General features: G+C 44.8%; 1 protein-coding gene across 1 annotated transcript in view; it reads left to right on the top strand.

Annotated features, from left to right (window-relative positions):
* The first annotated feature begins 1,782 nt into the window (after positions 1-1,782).
* Positions 1,783-18,535, top strand: part of LOC126482122 (uncharacterized) — a 322,283-nt gene continuing 305,530 nt past the window's right edge. The window contains exon 1 of the mRNA XM_050106099.1: positions 1,783-1,961. The gene's annotated coding sequence lies outside the window, so the exon portion shown is untranslated. The remainder of the gene's footprint in view (positions 1,962-18,535) is intronic.

The following is an 18,535-nucleotide window of genomic DNA, read 5'->3' on the forward strand; positions in this document are numbered from 1 at the left end:
TCCTGCAGTTATATGGTGGTATCCGGATACTTTTCATCAGATAGCGTGTTTTAAAATACAGTAAAGCGGGAGAGGAATATCAGAAGTAAAGTTTCCGTCGCAGTCGTGAGCTAAGGCACTTCCTAATTTGGAGTAGCATAGGCAAGAAGGTCGGTTGCGGCCTCGTTAAAGAAATAATCTCCGCATTCACTTGTACGAGGGTAATCCCAAAGTACGTCTCCTATTTTTTTATAAGTACATAGACCTGTTTATTTCTGCAATGGTTTACATCAGTTTACAGCTTGAACATTTAGCTATTTTTCGATATTATCACAATTTCCGTCGGTGCATTTTTGTAGACGCTATGGCAGTTATTGTATGCCCATGTCATACCAGCTCGCCGCCATGCTTTTCAGAAAGTTATGAACCTCTTCTTTCACCTTGTCGTCGGAGCCGAATCGCTGGGACCACAATTAACGCTGATAGGTACTGTGACACTCTGAAAAAACTCAAATGGGCAATTCAGAACCGTAGAAGAGCAATGTTGAGCAAGGGAGTACGCCGCGCGGGATTAGCCGAGCGGTCTCAGGCGCTGCAGTCATGGACTGCGCGGCTGGTCCCGGCGGAGGTTCGAATCCTCCCTCGGGCATGGGTGTGTGAGTTTGTCCTTAGGATAATTTAGGTTAAGTAGTGTGTAAGCTCAGGGACTGATGACCTTAGCAGTTAAGTCCCATAAGATTTCACACACATTTGAACATTTTGAGCAAGGGAGTACACATTTTCCATGACAACGCTCGCCCATTCATCACTCGGCAAACCGCTGCTCTCCTGCAACAGTTTCAGTGGAACATAATCACCCACCCACCCTATAGTCCTGACCTATCTCCCAGTGACTATCACAGGTTCCCTAGGTTAAAAGAACATTTGGCCGGAAAGCGATTAGCTCTGACGACGAGGTGAAAGAAGATGTTCATAACATTCTGAACAGCATGGCGGCGACCTGGTATGACACGGGCATACAGAAACTGCCGCAGCGTCTACAAAATGCGTAGACAGAAATGGTGATTATGTCGAAAAACAGCTAAATGTTTAAGCTGTAAACTGATGTAAGCCATAATAAACAGGTCTATGTACTTATAAAAAAATAGGAGACCTTACTTTTGGGATTACCCTCGTACGTCGTTCCATATGAATAAATGCACGCACTTCTTCTTCAACGGTGTTGGTCGATAGCAATAATTAATCACTAAACATAATCCGTTGTCCGCGGAAAGGCGTATTTAAATTTCATCGAGTCGATGCCGTTACAGCAGAAGATTGCTAGAAGGCTGTAACGGATCGGATGTCACATACAGTGAACAGCGTACGACGTCGCATATATAGAGTACGCACGAAAGAGTGTCGCTTCGCTGCACGCTCTACCGGCAGTCCGAGTCATTGGATTTCCCGGCTAGACCGGCGAGCATTCACGATGTGTCTCGTGCGCCGCGACTGCTCTTCGCTCCATGCGCGCACCGCGCTTGCAACGATTTCCGCGTCTGCAGTAGGTGAAACGCGGAAATTCTGGGGCATCCCTCGTTAAAAATAATTATTCCTTACAGCGTGCGTCGTCGTCGGCGCGCTGTCTGGCTCCCCCTACCCGCCGCGCTGCCATGTCGTGCCTTGTTCTGACGCAACGGAGCGGGGCGCTAGGCGACAGATGACAGGCGTCGCGTGGCGCACGTTCGCCCGCGCGCCGCGAGGGGCGCTGGCGTCGGCCGCCGGCGCGGGACGCAGTGCGCGCGCGGCGCTTGCACGGGGCGGATCACTGCGCCTGCGCCACCGCCAGACAAACTTTGTTGACGCTGGCGTCGTCTATCCTCGCACCGACTTATTTATCGCCTCTTTCGTAAGCGATCGCCCAGATTCGCCTGCTGCCACTGCCGCCAGAGCCAAGTGCCACGTCTGGTTGCAGTGTCCGTGCGACATGACAACAGCCTCAGGTAAGCTGCTGTGTAACGGCACGCCCACATCTGCGTCTCTTCGTACCTACAGCAACGGTGTCTACCTGTAAGCAAGAAGACCATATAGAAATCATACATTCTCTCAGAGTCACAACATTATTTTTGCCTTGAAAAAGAACATGCTGCCAGAACGGTAATCCTCTTCGCACAAGCGTAATCAACCTGCATAACACAATTTGACGGAACTACAAGCTAACTCAACGCCTGTCTCACGTGTCATGCACGTACGAACACGGGTTGACAGATCACAGAGCCAGCTCACTGGCTATTTTTAAGACTGGCCAGCGGCAGGGAAATGAATAGAAGGGCTATCGATTTCTGTTTGGAGACCACTCGCTAGAGCATTACGAAACGATTTCATCAACAGCGTATTACAAAGCAGGTCAAATTATATTTAAAACTAACATGATGATCATAACAAGGCACAGTAAATGAAGTCCATGTAATGTGGTGGTGTGTGTGTGTGTGTGTGTGTGTGTGTGTGTGTGTGTGTGTGTGTGTGTGTGGCTGATATTTTTGCTGTCATAATATCTGCGATTTTGTTATTTAGAAACACGATACTTGTCAGAGCATATTAAGGTTAATTTTATAATTGTGTGCAATGAGGTGTTATGCTTTAGTCACATTGCACAAAAAAGTTTTATGTTGTCTCTGCAATACGAAAAAAAGTTCCTGTATCAAGGTAGGTTTCACGCCGTAAGGAATGTGAATGCTGCCACTTATAATTCTTTCATTACGTGAGAGGCTGGACACAAGGAGGCATATGACGTTTTGAGATGGTTCAGAAACTTTAACCGTCCTGTAAACTGTTCTAGGTCCAATGGTCAGTTCTTTTCGGAAGCACGAGCGTGGTAAACGTGCCTAAACAGTATCAGGAAACTACACACCAACACCCTTTCTGATAAAGTCAATGATGATTATTGCAGATAGCTTGCATTTTCCCATAAAATTGCCCGCATCTCGTGGTCGTGCGGTAGCGTTCTCGCTTCCCACGCTCGGGTTCCCGGGTTCGATTCCCGGCGGGGTCAGGGATTTTCTCTGCCTCGTGATGGCTGGGTGTTGTGTGCTGTCCTTAGGTTAGTTAGGTTTAAGTAGTTCTAAGTTCTAGGGGACTTATGACCACAGCAGTTGAGTCCCATAGTGCTCAGAGCCATTTGAACCCATAAAATTAACGCAGGAAGTGCTTCAAAAAATAGTTTTCACAACAAATACGTTAAACTTTATCTATTAGATAAACACAGTCGTATTGCTGTCTTGGTTTACTCGACATCTGTCCCACTCACTAACTCTCTAGTTTCAGGTTGCTTTATTCGCATAAAAATACCCTAAAACCTGTCCACCTTTTTACGTGTCCTCTGAATGATTAAAGTAACTTTTTCTCCGTAAGTTATTTCTCGATAGGTACTATTTCTTGTAGTATAATGCGACATAATACTGAAATTAACCCTTTAATTTAGTTTTAAGACAGGAAAAAAGAAATAGTAGTGTTTTAAGTGAAAGCTCACTTGAAGATGAGTGAGAGCTCGGAATATGTGCTAATTTCTGAACTGGAGAAAATGCACTTTGTTGGCGTCTGACGCATATATGCGAAGCTTTTGAAAGCGAAATGTGTTGAAGGGGCTACTATGGTTCGAGTTGGATACTGCTGATAGAATTTAGCTTCCTTTTACCATATAAGAAACTGGATGTCCTCCGGGTGATAAATGGAAGCTGTGTGCCCGCAAGGGTTTGTAAACACCGATGATTTTTACCTGTTTTGGGAAAGTAACAGGAAAACATCGCCAGTCACACCGTGTTTAAGCTTCCCTTTTCTTTTCTGGTCGCTGATTTTTAGCAAACTCCAGCGTTGGAACTGTCAAGAATTTACTGGAAAGCTTGAGACAGCTAGAAATTCTTGAATGTCTGCGATTCTATTATTTAGAAATAGACAACAGTAGAGGGTATTTGTGCTGATTTAGTCCTTTGGCGACGTAGAACAAAAATGTATTCGTCGTTGCTATATATCCCGCAGTGAGGTCGATATTATCATTCGTTGTAGATTTCATGCCATAAGAAGAATCTGTACAGCCTCTCATAATACTTTTGTTGAGTGAGTTGACACAAGCAAACATATGGTCAAATTTTTAATCGTTCAACAAGTTTACCTCTTTTCCAGACATCCGTCAAGTGTCTCGGTGTGACTATTCGAAATGATCTCAAATGGAATGATCAGATTACGCAAGTAACGGGCGGTTTATTGGTAGAATCCTGAAGCGATGCAGTCCTTTAACAAAGGAAATTGCTTACAATACGTTAGTTCGTCCAGTCTTAGAGTATAGTTCGTCTGTATGGGACCGTTACCAGTTTGGTCTCATTTAAGAGATTGAGAAGATCCAAAGAAGAGCGGCAAGATTCGTGACTGGTACAGAAGAGCGGCAAGATTCGTGACTGGTACATTTAGCCATCGCGAGAGCGTTACAAATCTCACAGATAGTTTGAAGTGGGATACACTTACAGATACACGAGGCGCTAAATGGAAGGGGCTGCTCAGTAAATTCCGAAATCCGATCTTCGCCGAGGATGTAGAGCATATATGATTACCACCAACTTTCAAATCACACAATGATCACCATTAAAAGATAAATTAGATCTCGTACTGGGGCGTTCAGACAGTCGTTTTTCCCTCGTGCTATCCGCGAGTGGAACAGAGGGGGGAGAACTATGACTTTGGCACGAATTGTGCGCGCCGCCACACACCGCTTGGTGGCTAGCGCAGTATATATGTAGATGTAGCCTTATTGACATCTCTGTATCCTTAAAATTACAGCAATGTACATAAAAACATTCCAGAGCGTTTCGGACATTTAGTCGTCCTCTAGGCAATTCAAATACACTTTTACCTCTTCCAGTTTTGACATCCGTAAGTACCATTATTGCAGTACATGCGACATAATATGGAAATTAAGTCTTCGAGTTTAAGACGTTTTAAGAACAAACTCATCTGATGACGGGCAAGAGCTCGAAACGATTACTGTATTATTAAACATTTAAAAAAATCACGTAACACTTGCTGGGTGTTGTATGTCGCAGATTTGCGAGATCTATAAAAGCAAAATGTCTTGAGGAGGCTCCTGTGACTGGCGAATGCCGTTTATTAAATACGAGCGTACGGATTATAAGATCAGTTGTGTGACTCGATTGAAGAGTTTCTAGCAAACAGAACTCCAGCGTGTCATTCACAACCGAGATAAATATTCAGACGTAAAATCAACTTCGCTCGTACGCCAAGGAAGTGTTACTGGGCCACTTCTTTTCACATTAGGCCTGTATATAACAGGGTGTCTCTTCTGAGAGTCGTCAGGCGCATTTTCTTCTAATGTTTGAGAAGATATTTGCACTTTGGTGTTTGCGTTGTGCAGCAGGAATCAGCCCAAATTAATACTGCTCATCACGTCTTTCACGCGTCACTCAGTGTCGACAGAAAGCGACGATTTGTTTCCCATTACAAACAAAACGATTTTTAAAGAGGAATTTTGCTTGTCCAGTCGATAGGGCGGTTCTAGATTAGTCTATTGCGATAGCTGTTTTTATCGATATGTGTTAACAGGGATAGTAAAACTCGAAGAATAAACAATAACTTACTCCAGCAGCGATAGCACTATTGTGACCCTCGCTGACTGCTACCGTCAAACTTGCTGTGCTACTAAGTAGCGGCTGGGCTTTTGTTTATTCCTAGTCTGTTACTCTCTCTGTTAATACGTATCGATAAAGCAAATAACACTCTAGACTAATCTGGAACCGCTTTATCGAATGGGCGCGAAAAATTCCGCTTTAAAAGTAATTTTGTTTGTAATGAGAAACAAACGTACGCTTTCTGTTGACATTGGGCATCATATGAAGGGCGTTACGAGCAGTCATTGTATGCACTGACTCTAGCCATACAACGAAAAAGCGAAATGTCAGATATCTGCTGAAGCACCAGAGAAATACGCCTGATCAATGAGAGAGACCCGGTATAAACGATCTAGCGGATAAAGTCTGAAGTTCCATGAAGCATTTTGGGGATGATGCTGTTGTAATCAGAGAAATGACATCGCTCAATAATTGTAGCAAAATACAAGGCGACCTACAGAGGACTGGCAATTCATACTCAACATGAACAAATGTAACATATTACGTAAAAATAGGCAGAAAGACACGTTCCTGTATGATTCACGATTGCAGACCAGTTATAGAAGCAACCAAATCCGTAAATTATCTAGGAGTGTCCGTACGGAGCGATTTAAAGTGGAACCACCACACATGAAAAATTGCAAGTAAGGAACGGGAAATGTGGTCCATCCACAAAACAGGTAGGTTACAAAACGTTCGTTCAAGCGACACTTGAATATTAGTCTTCATTCTCGAATCCGTACGATAGGATGGTTAGAGGAAATAATGTCCAAAGGGGAACAGTTCGTTTTGTTACAGACTGACTCAGTAAGAGTGAGTGAAAATGCCAAGGTGATCCTCGGCAAACTCCAGCGGCAGACTTTGCAAGGTGGGTGTTTTGCATCACGGCTTGGTTAACTGTAAAAATTGCAAGACTGTACGTTCGTTGAAGAGTCGGCCAACGTATTGCTTTCTCTCTCGTAAATCTCGCGTAGAGACCACGAAGGTAAAATTAAAGAGATTCGAACTCACACGGCGGCTTACCAGCAACCGTTCCTCCCTCGAACCGTTCGCGAATGGAGCAGCAAAAGGGTTCAAGCGGCAGTGGTACACTGTACACCCTCCGGTTGCTGTGTATAGATGTAGATACCCGAAACGTATTCCAAAACTAGGATCACGAGGAACAGTTTTTATTAACAGTAATAGTTACTGGTAACACCAGCTTTGATTTTATCGTCGTCTTGAAATCGCTGTTCACCCCGTCAGTTTTTCACTTTTTCAAATGCTAAGATACGTGATGCAAGGTCGGAACTGTACGGAGGGTGATCAGAAAGTTCCCAACGAAAATCGTGAATCTTCTTCTTGGTCTTGGCTGTGGTGTGAGGGCGTGCGTTGTCGTGGAGGAGGATTATGCCAGATGACACTTTCTCGCGGCGTCGATTTCGGATCGCCGTCTCAGTTTGGTCAGCATTTCACATTGCATGTTAGCTGTAATAGTTGACCCAAAGTCCATAAAATCAATCAAAAGGTCTCGTCGCCCGTAACAAGGCGTGAAACAAATAAACTCCTACTTGTATAATGGTTCAAATGGGTCTGAGCACTATGGAACTTAACTTCTGAGGTCATCAGTCGGACTAGAACTCAGAACTACTTAAACCTAACTAACCTAAGACCATCACACACATACATGCCTGCGGCAGGATTCGAACCTGCGACCGTAGCGGTTGCGCGGTTCCAGACTGTAGCGCCTAGAACCGCTCGGCCACTCCGGCCTGCTACTTATCTAAAGCTCTCTAAAAACTGACGTGTGCTACGTATTTTTTACTGTTAGTGCTGATCTTTGAGAATTTCTGGAACCCACCTTGCACACAATTTGTGATATCAAAGCTGTTCAGTGACAGTCCTGTAAACTGAGATTCGGGCAAAAGTTTGGCATTCATTAGGCGATCAATTCGAAGTTTTTGGTTCATTTGATAAACGATATCGTCGATCCGAATACTGGTCCTGCCATTCCGCTGTTCATCGTCAACATTTGTGCGGCAATTTTGAAATTATCGACACTATTTTCGAACTTGTTTGTCATTCATTAATTCAGGTCCATACAGTAGGCATAACTCACGATGGATTTCAGTAACTGAAGATTCGTTTTCCAGCAAAAATCTGATTACACCGCGCACTTCACAGCGGGCGTGATCTACGACTGTCTCGTCCATTGTGTTGTGGACTGGCAAGACAGCCAATCCACAGTGACGGGTAGCCGAAAGGCACGCGTTTAAGCTCACCTAGGCTGGCGTGAGGTCTGGAACAGTTAAAGGAATTATACTAGCAAGAAAAGTACGTAGCTTCTGGAATACTTAACTTTAATCCATAATTGGTGAACATCGGTCTGACGGTACGTGCATCACAAGATAAATAGCAAATGATAATGGCGCCTTGCTAAGTCGTAGCAAATGACGTAGCTGAAGGCTATGCTAACTATCGTCTCGGCAAATGAGAGCGTAATTTGTCAGTGAACCATCGCTGGCAAAGTCGGCTGTACAACTGGGGCGAGTGCTAGGAAGTCTCTCTAGACCTGCCGTGTGGCGGCGCTCGGTCTGCAATCACTGACAGTGGCGACACGCGGGTCCGACGTATACTAACGGACCGCGGCCGATTTAAAGGCTACCACCTAGCAAGTGTGGTGTCCGGCGGTGACACCACACATTGCGATCTTCTCCCACCGACTGGCAAGCGACTACTGAACCTAATCAACTCTGCAACAGTTTCCTAAAGAGTCGGTAGACAGCGCTGCATGCGTGAAACTTCACCCAGGCCAATCATCAGTTAAATAGTGGTCAGTGGACTTTAGTTTTGGAATACGTCTCGTAGGTATTATGGTTACAATCTGTTAAGCCGTCGGCACACGGGCCGTGCTGTCTAACGTTAACGTTGAGCGGGCCAAGTTCAACGTGCTGCTGAATGCTCAGGAACGATGAGACTTGTGCATACGGTACGTGGGCGCCAACGTTGTATACGCGATCGCAACGCGCTCCAGCGGCAGTTGAGGGATCTTTCAAGTTCGTAAATCACACTGTTTAGGGGCTCAACGGGCGCGCGTAAAATTCCCACATTATCTCTATGAAAACGCACGTTTCCTCCATCGTCCACGAAAAGAGAAGTATCATGTCGAATCAATAAGGACACAGGCTTATAAATGTTCCATTACTAACAGTGCGGTACAAATTTGGAATACTTCTCCGCATAAGATAAACATTATTTCGTCATTCCCACATTTTAGTAAAACCCCAAGGTCAATCTTACTTGATCACTGTTCATACCCAGCAGCAGAATCTTTGAAACATGTGAATTACGAAGGGTAAACGAAAAAGGAGCAAAATATCTTTACACAAGTAGCGCAAGCTGTCCTTTAGATTAAGCCAATCGAACAAAGTGACCTCTCAAAAAAAGGCGAACTTACATTTACATAACAACAAATATTATAGCATATACTTATGTTAAACTAATAATAAAGTATCAGAACCTAATAAAAACGCGAATGTTCGGGGAAAAAATTTGGAACTGTTAAGAAGCGAACAACTGCTCAATAAAACCTCATTTCTGGTCAGAGAGGCTACTCATTACGCTAAACCAACCACACGTTCCTTATACTTAATCATATTGTGTTACGCCATGCTAAAAACGTTAATCGTAGATGTTACTAATTGAAATTTAATTATAACAAATTGTACCAAGAACAATGCGTTTTCGGTGGATCTTCAGTGTGTCGCTGCCTTCAAATAACCTACTCTCATAATACGCAAGTTACAATTAATCTATTGCCACGAATATGATGTATCTCATTATTTTATTGGAACGAATCACACAACTAACAACGGGTTTTCCAGTGACTCTCAGTTTTCTGGTGCTCAGAAACGGCATATACACACATAGGCTTGAAATGAACGCCAATATGGCGCCTCACAACTCTGTAATGAAGGGAGACGGCGTGTGTGTGTGACGTAGGTGACGTTGTGCCATCTCATTGGTCAATGCTCAGAATATCTGACATGCCAGATATTGCACTGCACGTTCGGAAAGACTCCCGAACGTCCTATTCCACGCTATGACGTCAGAAACTCGGCACGCTCAACGTTCGGATGCACGGTCCGTGTGCCGACGGCTTTACCATATAAGAGACTGGATGGCGCGTCCCCCTGAGTTACTTGGTCAGCCAGGTTAACTACGCCCCCGCACGCGAGACAGTTCCCCTTGCGGAGCGTCGGGCGCTCGCGCGGCAGGGCGGCGAGCTATCGATAGCTACCTCTACCTCTACCTCGTGCACGGTCAGCTGACTCGCTAGCCGGGGGGCGGCGGCCGGCGCTCGCTTCACGGTCGGCCGCGCTGTGCGCATGAGCGATAGCGGGGCGGCCTTGCGGCTGCGAGCCGAGTAGTCGGGTACGTCAGATGTATCTGGCTGCGCACAGCTGCCGCCGGGCCCGCCTTATCCCGCGTCCTTTATACGGCGGCCGCTGTGCCGGAATCGACCCTAAATATCGCTGCCGGAGTTGGTTCCGCGCCTAATTTGGCCCCGAATCTGACGTCCCGATACCATCGTGGCCCGCACTAATGGGAGGAAAAGGAAATAGCTAATGAGCCACGACCATGCGCGCGCGCGCGCCTGTGTCCATAACATCAAAAGGCATGCCAGCGGGAAACGAGCGGAACGAAGTCGATTGTTTGTGGACTCTGCGCGGTTCTTGCAGGTAGCGCATGCGCCTTCCGCCTCCGACATACCGTTGCGGAATTTGTGTCCTCAGTTGCATCTTACCTATTTACTCGTTCAGTAATACGGAACAACTATCTTAAGTCGTGTATGGGAGTCCACAGAAATTTATCCAGGAGGTGGCAAGATCGTAAAATTGTCGTTCCTGCTGTAAATGATTCGTAAGTTCCAGGAAGTATTGTGCCCCAAGAATTAGATTTGACAGAAAGTTCACAGCACTTACGTGACAGGTATCCACTCTGTTAGTTTGGTATCTATATTGTATGGATATTTCACTAGTGTATGAAAAGCACATCGTATTATGTTATTACGAGGGTCAGTCAAATGAAAACCTTAAATATTTTTAAAAATATTATTCATTGTGCAGAAGTGGTACAAAGCTGTATCACTTTTCAACATAATCTGCGCCACGCTCAATGCAAGTCCTCCGGCGCTTACAAAGTGCATAAATTCCTTTAGAAAAACTTCTTCTGGTAGTTGGCGCAACCACTCATGCACCGCGTGGCGTACCTCTTCATCAGAAGGGAACTTCTTTCCTCCCATTGCGGCTCTGAGTGGTCCAAACATATGGAAATCACTTGCGGCAAGGTCTGGTGAGTACGGTGGATGAGGAAGACACTCACAATGCAGGTCTGTGATTGTTGCAACTATTATACGGGCAGTCTGGGGCCTTGCATTGTCATGTTGCAAAAGGTCAGCCGCTGACTGCAATCCACGTCGCTTTGATTTGATTGCAGGCCGCATATGATTTTTTAGGAGATCTGTGTATGATGCACTGGTGACAGTGGTCTCTCTAGGTATGTAATGCTCCAAAATGACGCCTTTTTCGTCCCAAAAGAATCAGCATAAGTTTCCCTCCTGATGGTTCTGTTCCAAACTTCTTTGGTTTTGGTGAAGAGGGATGGCGCCATTCCTCGCTCGCTGTATTCGTTTCCGGTTGGCGGAAGTGGACCCAGGTTCCGTCCCCAGTAACGATTCTTGCAAGGAAGCCATCACCTTCTCGTTCAAAGCGCCGAAGAGGTTCTTCAGAAGCATCAACACGTCGTTCTCTCATTTCAGGAGTCAGCTGCCGTGGCACCCATCTTGCAGACACTTGTGAAACTGGAGCACATCATGCACAATGTGGTCTGCTGACCCATGACCATTCTGTAAACATGCTGCAATGTCATTCAGTGTCACTCGGTGGTTTTCCTTCACTATGGCTTCAACTGCTGCAATTTTCTGTGGAGTCAGAATTCGTTGTGCCTGACCTGGACGAGGAGCATCTTCCACCAAAGTCACACCATTTGCGAACTTCCTACTCCATTCGTAGACTTGCTGCTGCGACAGACATGCATCACCGTACTGAACCTTCATTCGTCGATGAATTTCAATAGGTTTCACACCTTCACTACGCAAAAACCGAATAACAGAACGCTGTTCTTCCCTGGTGCAAGTCGCAAATGGGGCGGCCATATTTATACCGATACTGCGACGATATGTGTGCATCTGCACTATGCTGCCACCTAAAGGCCATTCTGCACGTTGTTTTTAGCACGCTTACCAACTTAGAGGATATCGGCGCGAAATTTAGATTTGTTATTGCAAATTTAAGATTTTCGTTTGACTCGCCCTCGTACGAGTAGTTTACGAAAGTTTTCTAATCCACATAACAATAACTTTAGACTGACACTGAAAATTAAAATTTTGATTCTAGAAGAGCTAATTAGTGTGGCAGAGAAGATCGGTCTGTATTGGAACAAAAATAACCCGAAGAAAATAGCACATTAATAGTCCTCGAAGTGGTCCCGCAAAACGTGCCGCATTAATAGTACTGAAAGTGCGTCTCCACTAAAACTACAGTGTCTGTGGTGTAGCAGAATCGTAGACAGTCACTAATAGGAACGCGAGAGGATTTTGTAATAAATAATTGCAGATCCTTGTACCGCAATGAAGCAAGGGAGAGGATGTCGTGCTGGATGGCCGGGATCCGCTATCTACAACACAAAAGCACACGTGGAATAATACGGTTGTTTATTTACAGGAGCAGGACTGATCTTGAATAGATTACATGTCTTGTGGCAAGTTAGTTAGTAATAGTCCTCTCGCTGCTGGTCGCTATCTAATGTCGTAACCTGCGGTGAACTGAACCCGCTCTGTAGGTGAATGGCAGACGCCACTGGAGAGTGAATTCGAGCGATGGAGTGAGTCAGTGAGACGTGTGTGTGTGTCTCTGGCCTCTCTCGTGATAGGTGCGCTTGATCCAGCGCCTACTATCGATCTTCGCGCTACGTATTTGCCGACCAGTGTGCTGGAGACGGCTTACGCCAACACAATAAGATGTCAATATCCCCAGATTCCACGAGGCGGCAAATTGTGGAGGCTGCAGCACCAACAGCAGGGCGTTTGCATTCTGGATACAGTCACGTAGTCCACAGCCGTAATGCATTGGATCACTGGATTGCTTTTGACAAAAAATCTTTAAGCAGTTCTGTCACCTTGTGTGGCTCAGTAATACACTCTTGTGTTTGTCGCTGTATAGGGTGACACAGCCAAGACATACCACCCTAGATACAGGGTGGTCCACTGATAGTGACCAGGCCAAATATCTCATGAAATAAGCGTCAAACGGAAGGGGGAAGCCAGATGGCGCTATGGTTGGCCCGCTAGATGGCGCTGCCGTAGGTCAAACGGATATCAGCTGCGTTTTCTTAAATAGGAACTCCCATTTTTTACTACATATTCGTCTAGTACGTAAAGAAATATGAATGTTTTAGTTGGATCACTTTTTTCGCTTTGTGATAAATGGCGCTGTAATAGTCACAAACGTATAAGTACGTGGTATCACGTGACATTTCGCCAGTGCGGACGGTATTTGCTTCGTGATACATTATCCGTGTTGAAATGGACCGTTTACCAATTGCGGTAAAGGTCGATATCGTGTTGATGTATGGCTATTGTGATCAAAATGCCCAGCGGGCGTGTGCTATGTATGCTGCTCGGTATCCTGGACGACATCATCCAAGTGTCCGGGCAGTTCGCCGGATAGTTACGTTATTTAAGGAAACGGGAAGTGTTCAGCCACATGTGAAACGTCAACCACGACCTCAGCAAATGATGATGCCCAAGTAGGTGTTATAGCTAATGCCGCGGCTAATCCGCACATCAGTAGCAGACAAATATCGCGAGAATCGGGAATCTCAAAAACGTCGGTGTTGAAAATGCTACATCAACATCGATTGCACCCGTACCACATTTCTATGCACAAGTAATTGCATGGCGACAACTTTGAACGTCGTGTACAGTTCTGCCACTGGGCACAAGAGAAATTACGGGTCGATGAGAGATTTTTTGCACACGTTCTGTTTAGCGACGAAGCGTCATTCACCAACAGCGTTAGCGTAAACCGGCAAAATATGCGCTACTGGGCAACGGAAAACCCACGATGGCTGCAACAAGTGGAACATCAGCGACCATGGCGGGTTAATGTATGGTGCGGCATTATGGGAGGAAGGATAACAGGCCCCCATTTTATCGATGGCAATCTAAATGGCGCAATGTGTGCTGATTTCCTACGTAATGCTTTACCGATGTTACTAGAAGATGTTTCACTGCATGACAGAATGGCGATGTACTTCCAACATGATGGATGTTCGGCACATAGCTCGCGTGCGGTTGAAGCGGTATTGAATAGCATATTTCATGACAGGTGGATTGGTCGTCGAAGCACCAATACCATGGCCCGCACTTTCACCGGATCTGACGTCCCCGAATTTCTTTCTGTTTGGAAAGTTGAAGGATATTTGCTATCATGATCCACCGACAACGCCTGACATTAGAGCATTGTCAATGCATGTGCGAACATTACCGAAGGCGAACTATTCGGTGTTGAGAGGAATGTCGTTACACGTATTTCCAAATGCATTGAGGCTGACGGACATAATTTTGATCAGTTATTGCATTAATGTGGTATTTACAGGTAATCATACCGTAACAACATGCGTTCTCAGAAATGATAAGTTCACAAAGGTACATGTATCACATTGGAACAACCGAAATAAAGTGTTGAAACGTACCTACGTTGTGTATTTGAATTTAAAAAACCTACCTGTTACCATCTGTTCGTCTAAAATTGTTAGCCATATTTTTGTGACTATTACAGCGCCATCTATGACAAAGCGAAAAAAGTGGTCCAGCTAAAACATTCATATTTCTTTACGTACTACACGAATATGCAATAAAAATGGGGGTTCCTATTTAAAAGATCGCATTTGATATCCGTTTGACCTAGGCAGCGCCATCTATCGGGCCGACCATAGCGCCATCTGGTTTCCCCTTCAAGCTCGACAAGTTTCGTTCTTAGTAGTTTTTTCGTTTGAAGCTTATTTCGTGAGATATTTGGCACAGTCATGATCAGTGGACCACCCGATATATCCAGAATGAATCATTATACCGAGGTGTGGTTTTCGCCAACTTATAGCGGACAGTATGGCGAATTTCCTGGTGCTTCTGTGGCATTCGGAAAAATCTAAGAAAACGACACAATATGTATGGGATTTGATCAAATAGCAACAAGGTAACAGCGCCGCAAACCACTGTCACCCCGTCAGAGCAAGCGGTTCCACAAACGTTTGTGCTCTTCTTCCAAATGTAAGCAGACACGTAACTCACGTATCGCTCTTGTGTTTACCTGTGCGCCCGTAAGTCTGTCTTCCGCTGTTGTAGCAATCAGGTAACCTCCACGTCAAGTTACTGAGAAATTGGCAATGTATACGGAAATCGAGAAAGTAAATATCGAGTACGGCAAACGTCTCCAAGCTATTAGAGCAGTGGCGCGGTCGTATGCTGAAGAGTATCCAGATCGCGGCAAGCACACACGATCTGCCTTTGAAAACATTAGAAACTTGAATTGTGGAGAAAAAAATACGCAAAAAAGATAACTGATGAGAGAAATGAAGCAAACATTGTAGCAGCAGTGATATGCAATGTAAACGTCACTGTTCGGCATTTCGGAAGTACGAAAGAAATCTACCAAATGATTGTTCAGCCAACACAAATTCCGTCTCATTTCACCCTCATCGTATTTCGTTGCACGTACAGCTTCATGGCAGTGACTTCCAAAATTGGTTACAACTCTCCGAACGTTATCTACGAAAAGTGCAAAGTGATGGGGCATATCTATGCAAAATTTTGTTTAAGGAAGAAGCATCGTTTACAAACCACGAGCAAGTCAATCTTCGCCATATGCACTAATCGTCAATCGCAAATCCACGCTGACTCAAATAATTGCATAAAATCAACACTTTCGGTCTGCCGATTCTTGGCGCGTGTTTTTCATTGGTCCCTGTTTTATTGTTCGAAATCTAAATCGACTGAAGCATTTCGAGTTCCTAAGATTTGCTGCTGGCGCAGTTAGTGGAAGACATTCCACTGGGCATAAGGCAGTCAGTGTGGCACCAACATGACGGACGTCCCTCCCATTCCGCACATGTAGCGGCAGAACTCCTTAAGAGGACATTTGGAGGCAATTGGAACGGTCGTTCAGGAAATGCAAAATGGTCTCCACATTCACCAAATACCGTGGCGAAAATTAGAACACCGAAAACTCCCGAAGGCATGAAATGCCTTATAACACGGGCCTGTGCTGCCGGCAACTGCAGATGCATTAAAACGTGGAGAATTTTTTCTCCAGAAAAACTTTATAGCGTGTGTAATGCTCAAGGCTAACGTTTTGAGCATGTGGTGTGATAACTGTGATAATAAACGCATGAACCGTACCTGAGTTACGTGCGTGTTCGCCTTTGGTACAACAGGGCAGACGTTTGTGGAATCTGTTCTCCTGACGGCGGAAAAGTTCTCTTGATACTATTTGATCAAGTCCCATACATGTTATGCCGTCTAAATTTCATTAGAAGCTTCTTTGAAATTCCACACGAAAGAATACATACTTTCACTACAAGAAAACAATGTTGTTGTATAATTCGGTGTTTATAAACCATAAAATTTCCTTGGGAACATCAAGAAATTCGCCATACTGTCCCCGAAAACAATACCTCGGTATTATTGTTCATTCTGGCTATATTTGGAGTAGCTTGTCTTACCTGCCTCACCATGTATATAGCGACCAAGAAAAGAGTGTATTATTGATTCAATTACTACCATACAACACATGGTAGATCGAGTGATTGTCCCTATACCATAATACAATCCCCACAGAATTACGTAATCAGCATGGTTTCAGAAAACATCGTTCTTGTGCAACGCAGCTAGCTCTTTATTCGCACGAAGTAATGGCCGCTATCGACAGGGGATCTAAAGTTGATTCCGTATTTCTAGATTTCCGAAAAGCTTTTAACACCGTTCCTCACAAACGACTTCTAATCAAGCTGCGGGCCTACGGGGTATCGTCTCAGTTGTGCGACTGGATTCGTGATATCCTGTCAGGAAGGTCGCAGTTCGTAGTAATAGACGGCAAATCATCGAGTAAAACTGAAGTGATATCAGTTGTTCCCCAGGGAAGCGACCTGGGACCTCTGCTGTTCCTGATCTATATAAATGACCTGCGTGACAATCTGAGAGGTTCTCTTAGGTTGTTCGCAGATGATGCTGTAATATACCGTCTAGTAAGGTCATCCGAAGACCAGTATCAGTTGCAAAGCGATTTAGAAAAGATTGCTGCATGGTGTGGCAGGTGACAGTTGACGCTAAATAACGAAAAGTGTGAGGTGATCCACATGAGTTCCAAAAGAAATCTGTTGGAATTCGATTACTCGATAAATAGTACAATTCTCAAGGCTGTCAATTCAACTAAGTACCTGGGTGTAAAAATTACGAACAACTTCAGTTGGAAAGACCACATAGATAACATTGTGGGGAAGACGAGCCAAAGGTTGCGTTTCAAAGAGACAGCTTACACTACACTCGTTCGTCCTCTGTTAGAACATTGCTGCGCGGTGTGGGATCCTTACCAGGTGGGATTGACGGAGGACATCGAAAGGGTGCAAAAAAGGGCAGCTCGTTTTGTATTATCACGTAATAGGGGAGAGAGTGTGGCAGATAGATACGCGAGTTGGGATGGAAGTCATTACAGCAAAGACTTTTTCGTCGCGGCGAGATCTATTTACGAAATTTCAGTCACCAACTTTCTCTTCTGAACGCGAAAATATTTTGTTGAGCCCAACCTACATAGGTAGGAATGATCATCAAAATAAAATAAGAGAAATCAGAGCTCGAACAGAAAGGTTTAGGTGTTCGTTTTTCCCGCGCGCTGTTCGGGAGTGGAATGGTAGGGATATAGTATGATTGTGGTTCGATGAACCCTCTGCCAAGCACTTAAATGTGAATTGCAGAGTAATCATGTAGATGTAGATGTACGTCTTTGTCGCGGTTCATGTTTCTAGTAGCCGTAAAACTTTGTTGGTGTCTGAGAATGTAACCATTGTAAACGCGGACGGATGAAAGTGAGTGGACATGCAGTGAGGAACAAGATGCCAGATTTGCCTGTACTGTGATAGAACAATCCTCAGGTGGCAGCAAGCATTGCCAAGCAACGACGTATTTAAATAATATCAAAAACAAGACAAAAAAGAGTCTGAAAATTTCAAGTCGCCGTATACACGACCTGAATTGTGTAATCTCCGAATTGCTCTTACACATGCGCCTTCCTCTTACAACTATACCTTGTTCGAAGTCGGCGCACTCGCGACGTGCTGTCACAGACTGTCCAGATATCGTGTCCACGCTCGCCCCATACGCTGCATTTAACCTGAACATTTCTAACATCATACACGACAAATTCTTAAGCGGGACAACGCTTGACACGTTTTTAGGTCACTCGATATATTTATTCGTGATTAAATTCGGGAGTATGCCGTCTTCTTCAGATGCGAGCATATATTTTTTGTGCTAACAACACTTTTTATCATGGCATAAAATACTAAATAGTGATGAATCAGTATCTGACGATGCATCAATAAGTAGTTGTCAAAGGCAGCTCGCCGAAATCCATTCATGGTGAAGTTACTTTTGTCCCCTACACGTTGAGACCGCCGCTACGAATGACGTCGGAATTAAAAGTACTACATCAGCAAGGATGGACATAACGCATCTGACTGAGCGGCTGGCCACGACGGAGGTTCGAATCCTCCCTCGAGCATGGGTGTGTGTGTGTGTTTGTTCAAAT

This window comes from Schistocerca serialis, chromosome 5 (genome assembly GCF_023864345.2).
Source record: "Schistocerca serialis cubense isolate TAMUIC-IGC-003099 chromosome 5, iqSchSeri2.2, whole genome shotgun sequence".
In the NCBI taxonomy this organism is placed as follows: Eukaryota; Metazoa; Arthropoda; class Insecta; order Orthoptera; family Acrididae; genus Schistocerca; species Schistocerca serialis.